Genomic DNA, 8,968 nt, shown 5'->3' with positions numbered 1-8,968 from the left:
TTTATAAAACCGCCCAGTGGAAAAAAGCACTGTATGAATTAACATGTTGATTTCCCATTGTAATCAATGCAGAAGATCAGTGTGTGTCTTTAGCACGTGTTTTTTTTGCTCTATGTGAACATAGCCTTAAGCTCAACAACATTGTACTTAGGCAGCATTTACACTAATGTTTGTCTACAGCCATGCTTTATTACTGCATCCTGAAAACCAGACGTATAAAACAGATATTTTATGCATCTGGACCCTCAGGTCCGTTTCAGATGACTGCAATAGGGCAACATTTTAGTATCTGAGTAACCCTCCCCTCCCAGTTATACAACACTATGGTGATCCAAGGTCTGTTCAGTAGAAGTGGAGGTCCGGGTATTGCATGAAGAAAAACATATCCTCCAAAAACTTCATGGAAAGTCTCATCTTCATTTTAGGATGTTACACTTAGGCTGGGGTTAAACATTTTTTGTAATGATAGACATTTGTGTCGCACTGTGGCTCGACAGTCACAAAAAAGCCATCCAAGTTGGTGGAAGAAAAGAATATGGAACATGTTTTACTCTAAATACTTTGAATCACATTATGAGACAGAACATGATCAGTTATTAATGTAAAAATGAAAATCAGACATCATATAGTACATGACGATCTATATCTAACAAAGCCAGAACCAGCCCTGTACCTCACATGGATCCAGAGATCTCCTCATTCATTGCTCTGCTAGATTTATATCAAGCTGACAGCTCAGGGGAGTGTCTTTTCTGCTGCAGCTAAGGGGGCGTGTCTCAGCTCTCCCTATCACAGCTCAGGAGGCGTGTCTCAGCTCTGCCTATCACAGCTCAGGAGGCTGTTGAAGGATGGAGCTGAGCATGTGCATCCACCCCAGCGAGGTGGACAGAGAATAAAGATTAACAACAAACAGCAGGTGGCGCCATACAGATAATTTCATTGAATAACTCAGTAGCTATAATACATTTTTAATGACACTCAATTATAAAAAAAAGTATTTAGATCCAGGGGCTGGTTTGAAAACTGCAGACTGTTTTCTGTGGGACAACCCCTTTAAAGAGAATATCAAGTGCTGCTTTGATCCCCTTTGTAACTTTATTTTTATGTTGGTGTTCCTTTAAATGTAATGTTATTTGCCTGTGTATATGAGGGCAGTTGTTGGATTTGCTGTCTCACACTCCAGTACAGATGAAGGTTCGGGTGTAAGGGAATATGTCTTGGTTTAGCAGTGTTTCTTCCGATAAGCAGTGGTTCTGTGCTTTGATCAGTTCCTTTACTTCTACAGTCATTTTCCGTTTTTCCATGCTGCCGCGCAGCCTTAGAAGTCTGTTTCTGTATTAATGACCTTCATAAATGTTAACGTCGTCTTGAGAACATGATGAACTGCAAACAATTCTGGGTCATCTGGCAGAACTAAAATGTGTCCTGTTACTGGTTCTAATGCTTTATGTATTCTGGTAAATTCATCAGCCGTTCCAGCTGGAGCCTTCAGCTGAAAAATTGTGGGTAGTATTGAGTTTACCATTTACCGTGTCTGTGTAGTCATTCAGGTCCCATACATGGAGGGTCTCCTACATTTACAGTCCTCGTCCACACATTCTAGTTTACCTATAAAATGACACTACTTATAATGCTGAACGATAGGTGGTGGACCTGGTAATTATCTTATACGGATCTTGACTTCTGTAGACCCCAGAGCTCAAATTGGTTAGCATCCCTTGCTGGCTCAATGTCTGCACAGAACTTGCTCTGGTGATTTTATATTCCAGGTTGTATCATCTTTACATTATGCTCTCTGTTAATTTGATCGACCCCAGGGTTAGATCACCTCAGCTCAGATGTTTGGGATATGTCAGACACCAACCTTGTCGACTGTTTCCAATGACAACCAGCATAACTGCACCATAATAATAATACAGGTTATGAGTTAGGATCAGTGCAAGATATGTTACTACATTTTACATTACGTAAATTATCTCTGTAAAAAGAAACAGTAAAATTGTGTGCAAGTGGATATACTCCTATTGACATATACCCCATGTATAAGGAAAGGTACCGCAACCCATGGTCACCACTAAAGGTAGTTTAATCGGGGTTTTTTTTTTTTGCAACTTTTGCTGTGGTCAACTCCTCCAGGAGTTGGCTGGAAGTCTATAAGAATTATGAAACCGTGCAAACATGCATTTTTGTGCTATTCTTTACCTGTGTTTTTGGGTCAATGGCATGTTTTATTTTAAGCATGCTGTGTGTATGGTAGTTTTTGCCATAAACATCCACAGTTTTTTGTTTGTTTTTTGGCCCTGCTCAAAAAAAAATGCAAGTGGCGATATCAGTTTTTTATGGCATTTTTGCATTGTTACGAATTTTGCAATAACTTTTTTTTTTTATATATACTGATTTGTGTGAATGGAACTGATTTTAGGTCCCAGAAATTTTCTGCAACACAATCTGCTGTGTGTGAATGTACCCCTAACACAGCTCAATGGGATAATAGGAGATCACATGCTGCAGGATTCTGAACTGGCCACATGAGCGATCAATAAATCCTCTGTGGTTCACATACATTGATACACATTTCCAGAAGCTCCTGTGTAGATGTGTTTAAAGGCTAAAATAAAGACACCTCCTCGCAGGTAGAGCCCCACAAAGTAGTAGACTTCATGATCATGGGGAACCCCACTAACTATATCAAAGCAGTTCAGTGTGGGGACAGGAAAATCATTCAGTGCAGATTGGTTGTCCGCGTTTTCCGCCTTCACACTGAGCACGCTCATACTACTTCTAGTGAGGTTCCAACACATTATTCCACAGAACCCGGGTTGGGAAACACTTGTTTAAAGGGACATCTGTTTTTGTATCTTACATTATCTAATTTGTGTCTGATCTTGCTTTTGTCTTTGCTTGTGTCTGTGTTTTTTTAGAACTGTGCAAAAGATCTCACAACTGTATCTGTTCTGTACAAACATGCTGTATGTCCACCTGTTCTGCAGTATCCCATACATCCTGATACAACCCGGTCATCCATCCATGTGACTTAGTCACTGAAACTGCACAATGGACTTTATAATTTTCTAGGGGACAAAGAGAAACAAGAAAATGTGCCCCTTGCACTCCACATTTCACATAGCGGCGGCAGCAGCTGCTGAAAGAAAATACATAGATTTTTTTTTAAAGATTTGTCAAGGTTTTTTTGCATCATTATTGTATTTATAAAGCCCAAGTAAAAAAAAAAAAAAGTCTCAAGGGTTGAAAAGAAAGATGCCTTGTATATTTTTATTTTGTGTCCGTACTGTTGCCTTGTATGTATATTATTATGATGCTAGAATCGGAACAGAAATAGTAATGATAACGTTAGTTAATAAAAGATTTACAAAGCAGAATTTTGCTTTCGTCTTTAATAAAGGTCAATTCCTAGAGCAAACATGGAGGCGAGCTCAGACCTGCACTCAAGCGGTTCATGTACAGATGTAGCAGGGGTAACACAGGCTAATTGAGCAAGCGATTGTCGGGAGGGAAGTGTTCTTTCCCGACAATCGCTAGCTAGCTACCAGGAAAGATTAAAGGACCTTAACATGTATAGCTTGGAAGAAAAGACGAGACAGAGGGGATATGATAGAAACTGCTAAATACATAAAGGGAATCAACAAGGCAAAAGAGGAGAGAATATTTAAAAGAAGAAAAACTGCTACAAGAGGACATCGTTTTAAATTAGAGGGGCAAAGGTTTAAAAGTAATATCAGGAAGTATTACTTTACTGAGAGAGTAGTGGATGCATGGAATAGCCTTCCTGCAGAAGTGGTAGCTGCAAATACAGCGAAGGAGTTTAAGCATGCATGGGATAGGCATAAGGCCATCCTTCATATAAGATAGGGCCAAGGGCTATCCATAGTACTCAGTATATTGGGCAGACTAGATGGGCCAAATGGTTCTTATCTGCCGACACATTCTATGTGGTTATTACATGCAGAGGTCTCCACCGCAGCACGGGGAGGAGCAATTGTTAGGCCATCACTCGTCCCCATACTGTCTAGTGGTTTGCCGCCGGCAGATCACTATTAGACAGCACGATCTGCTGCCTGCAAGCACTGATTTGTAAGCATGCTTAAAAATCTAAATTGTCCGATGAACTTCTGGCTTTAACAGAAAAAAAGAAACACAAAAGGCTGTGTGTGATACCACCCTATAAAAAGAAAGTATGATGTTGCATGAGCCTTTCAATGGGCACCTTTGTGCATTTTGCCAGGTGAACATACCCTCCGCTTACGGTATATATGACAACTTGTAGGTTGCTTGTAAGAGCTCTTCATAGACAAGTGTACATAGAAGCAGTTCTCCGTGATGCCTCCGGCTGTCTGCAGGTGTTCCCTGTAATATGTGGTTATTGGAGCCTGGTTTGTGTCCAGTGTAAGCTGAAGCTTTCCGAACCCACACAATTTACTTTTAGGTTAGAGAACATGTGGTTAAAGAGATTCACTATTTGGAGAAACATTCCTAAAGTGCATCTATAATACAAACAGGAACTCTACGGCTGGAGGCACATTACAGGCAAGACCCTCTCCAGAGGACATTCATGGTCTGAGAAATGGGACAATTGTGCGTCATTTCCACAAAGCGGATTAGAACGTGTTGTAAGATCTAATCTTATCTATGAACAGAATAGGTGATAAGTGTCTGACTGCTGGGACCCCCAAGAATCACGAAAATGGGGAGTTCTCCATCTCCCACCTTCATGAATGGAATGGAGTCTGTGCACTGCCACTCCATTCAACTGTACTTGGCTCCACTTTGGCAGTCCCACTGAGATAAATGGCAGTGCAGAGGCTCAGTGCTCTTTTCATACAGTGTACACTGTACCCCGTGATGGGTGAGGGCCCCAGCAATAAGACCCCACCAATCAGATTCGGCTGTTTTGGAGTACAGTACACCGTATTGGTTGGCGTAATGAAATGCTTTACAGACAGTTCGGAAAGGGGGGGGGGGGAGAAGAGTTGTGCATCCGTTCCGTGCATTGCAATTTGCGGTCCCCAATGCACAGGCAACGTCCGTGCGGCAGCCGGGACAGATCGAGACCCGTTCAACTTGAATAGGTCCGTGATTTGTCCGCACCGCAAAAAAATAGAGCAAAGTTCTTTTTTTCTGCTCTGCAAAGGCACAGACAAACACCATGGAAGCACTCCGTAGTGTTTCCGATCTGTGCTTCCGTTCCGCATCTCCATGATTGCGGACCCATTCAAGTGAATGGGTCCGCATTCGTGATGCGGAGTGCACACGGGCTGGTGCCTGTGTATTGTGGACCCGCCGGGCACACAACGTTCGTGTGCAAAAGGCTTAAGGCTGGTTTCACACAAACGAGTTCAATGCATTATGTCAGTGTTATCCAATACATTCCAGAACTCTAAGGCCTCATTCACACACAAATGGATTTTCACGGACCACTGTCCGTGAAAACCCATCCTGCTAAGTGCACGGGCGGAAACTGGACAGATCTGTTTTACAGCCCATAGACTTCTATTATGCCAGAATGCCTTTAGAGGCATTCCGTTATGCATTCCATCATAGAATTGTATTATGGTCCATGGTAACGGAACCCATAACGCAATTTACCTTTTACCGGTAAACAAATTTCATAACCTGAAATTCGCTCATCTCTAATCCTATCAGTGCTAGGTAGGTCAGGACTGGAGCTCTCACAGACATACGCTGCGAGTTCAGCGCATTGAACTCGCTTATGTGAAACCAGCCTAAGAATCACTTTTTCAGGCAGCACTCCATAAGAGCATGCTTTTTGCCATGGAGGGCTCATGCACACGACTGTATGTATTTTGCGGTCTGCAAAAAATACGGACGACGTCCATGTGCATTCCCTATTTTGCGGAACGGAACAGCTGGCCCCAAATAGAACAGTACTATCCTTGTCCGTAATGCAGACAATAATAGGACTTGTTCTATTTTTTTGCGGAACGGAAATACGGAAACTGAATGCACACGGAGTAATTTCTGTTTTTTTAGCAGACCCATTGAAGTGAATGGTTGCAAGAAAATGCATTAGTGTGCATGAGCCCTAAGGCTGAGTTCACATCAGCGTTCAGCCTTTCCGTTCTCCAGCTCCGTTATAGGCTTTCCACCGGCAGAGATCAGTTAAATATATAAATTCTAAAAAACCAAGGTCAGAGCAGGTAGGTCCCCTATATAATGAAAAAAGGGGAGTGGTCACTAAAGATAAGGGAAAAGTTACTGTATGGGTTTTTTAGCTCTGTATATACAAAAGAAGAGAAAGGAGCGGATATCAATGGTACCAGGGCTGTTAGTACATCCAGTAATATACTCAATTGGCTAACTATAGATATGGTCCAAGCCAAGTTCAGGCTACTTCCACACTAGCGTTTCTATTTTTTTTTCAATTACCCTATGAAGGATCTCAATACCGGAGAAAAATGCTTCCGTTTTGTCCCCATTCATTGTCAATAGGGACATAACTGAACAGAACGAAATGCTCCAAAAAGCATTCTGTTCTGTTTTTTTGCGTTCCCATACCGGAGAGCAAGCTGCAGTTTTCTTTCCGTCATGACTAGGGATGAGCGAATCGACTTCGGATGAAACATCAGAAGTCGATTCGCATAAAATTTTGTTAAAATACTGTACGGAGCGAGCGCTCCGTACAGTATTAGAATGTATTGGCTCCGATGAGTCGAAGTTATTGCTTTGTGAAGTCTCACGAGACTTCGCGTAATAACTTAAGAAATTGATTTATACTGTAAAAAAATAACATTTCCCGAACTCTGGTTCGGTTCCAATGTACCACTTGGAACCGAACCAGAGTTCGGGAAATGTTTTTTTGCAGTATAAATCAATTTCTGAAGTTATTATGCCAAGTCTCGCGATACTTTGCGAAGCAATAATTTCGGCCATCAGAGCCAATACATTCTAATACTGTACGCAGCGCTCGCTCCACACAGTATTGAAACAAAGTTTTATGCTAATTGACCGGATGTTTCATCCGAAGTAGATTCGCTCATCCCTAGTCATGACCAACAATGCAAGTCAATGGGGACGGATCTGTTTAACTGTGACACAATAGAAAACGGATTTCTCCTCCATTGACTTTCAATGGAGTTCAAGACGGATCAGTCTTGGCTATGTTACACATAATACAACCAGATCCGTTCATAATGGAAGCAGATGGTTGTATTATCAGTAACGGAAGCGTTTTTGCTGAACCCTGGCAGATCCAGCAAAAACGCTAGTGTGAAAGTAGCCTCAATAAGGTAGATGTGAACAAGTCTCTGGGTCCAGATGGATTACACCCAAGAGTTCTTAAAGGGAACATGTCACCGGGATTTTGTGTATAGAGCTGAGGACATGGGCTGCTGGATGGCCGCCAGCACATCCGCAATACCCAGTCCCCATAGCTGTGTGTGCTTTTATTGTGTAATAAAATTTTTGGATACATATGCAAATTAACCTGAGATGAGTCCTGTCCCTGACTCATCTCAGGTTAATTTGCATATGTATCAAATCGGGTTTTTTTACACAATAAAAGCACACAGAGCTATGGGGACTGGGTATTGCGGATGTGCTGGCAGCCATCTAGCAGCCCATGTCCTCAGCTCTATACACAAAATTCCGGGGACAGGTTCCCTCTAAAGAGCTCAGTTCAGTCATTGCTGTGCCCTGGGTGTAGGGCTGACGTCATCGGCCCAGGCGCACTGAGGAAGGAGCGGCCGTCCTCTCGGGGCGCCTGCGCCGAATGACGACCGGTACGGCGCAGGCGCGGGATTTGAGGCTGCAGGCAGGGCCAGTGAGAGGAGGAGAGCGCACGCTGGCCCTGTCAATCAAGTGGAGGAGGGGGCGTTTTTTCAAACAGAGGATGCGGCGGCTACCAGCAAGTCCGCCCAACTTGCTGGTAGTGAAGAAATTTACATATAATAAAAGTACGTTTTTTACTGTAATTACTGCACAGCCCGAGGTAAGAGGGGCATATATGGAATCTGCTTACATTAACAAAAATAATAAGTCAAAAACTGAAAATTGGGGAGGGGGGGGGGACAGAAGCCCTTAAAGTATGTATAATTAATTTTGAAAGACACTGTTTATGGCACTATTGCTGTCAGAGGTACTATTTGCACCCAGCAAATAGTACCTCTATGTGCCAATAATTATTGAAGGGGGCACAATCTGTTTGGTACTTGTATTTTCAGATTATCTGTTTCTGCAGTATAGTATTGGGGAGCACAGAGGGCACACTATTGCGGGTGGGAGGATGATGGAAAAGTAGTCAAACTCTGCAGAGACAAGAGATGGCTGAAAGTATACATCATAGCGGTCTGGTCAGAAGATGAGGAAAGACAACACCTATATAAGAGGAGACATCGCTGGATGTAAGAGGTCTGTGGTGCTGTATTCTCCTGTATGTTTGGTTGTGCAGAATGCAATAGTCATCCATTATGGGTCCTAATGTGGTGTCATTTTTACAGGCAGATTAGTGCTGCATGCTGAACTATGAAGAAACTGCTGTCAGAGGCTTGGACCAGAGCCTATGAAAGTGGCATGAGAATAGACTTATTTGGTTAACATTCGCTTCCTTGGGGGTACTTGGTGAAAACTTCTTGTCACTAGGGGGTACTAGACGATGAAGAAAGTACCGCCTGGATATACAGTCCAATTTTTGGAGAAGAAAGGAGATGATCCTTAGACCTGAGCTTTTTTATTCTGTAAAAATTGGACGAGTTGGTCACTTCCTGAATGCATTTCTGAAATGGCCCACGGTTACCGCGTGTAAATACTGGGCTGGGTCCATAGCTCTCAACATGGTGGTTTACACACGTGACCACCTTCCAGGCGGCACACTCTTCTGGACGAATTGCATTTTTTTTTTTTTTTTTTCAATTCCACCCAATTAAAGGGGTTTTATCATCTGAGACATTGGTGGCATATTCTAGCAATATGCCACCAGTGTCAGATACGTGCA

Source organism: Bufo bufo, chromosome 3 (genome assembly GCF_905171765.1).
Source record: "Bufo bufo chromosome 3, aBufBuf1.1, whole genome shotgun sequence".
In the NCBI taxonomy this organism is placed as follows: domain Eukaryota; kingdom Metazoa; phylum Chordata; class Amphibia; order Anura; family Bufonidae; genus Bufo; species Bufo bufo.
This window is presented reverse-complemented; position numbering follows the sequence as displayed.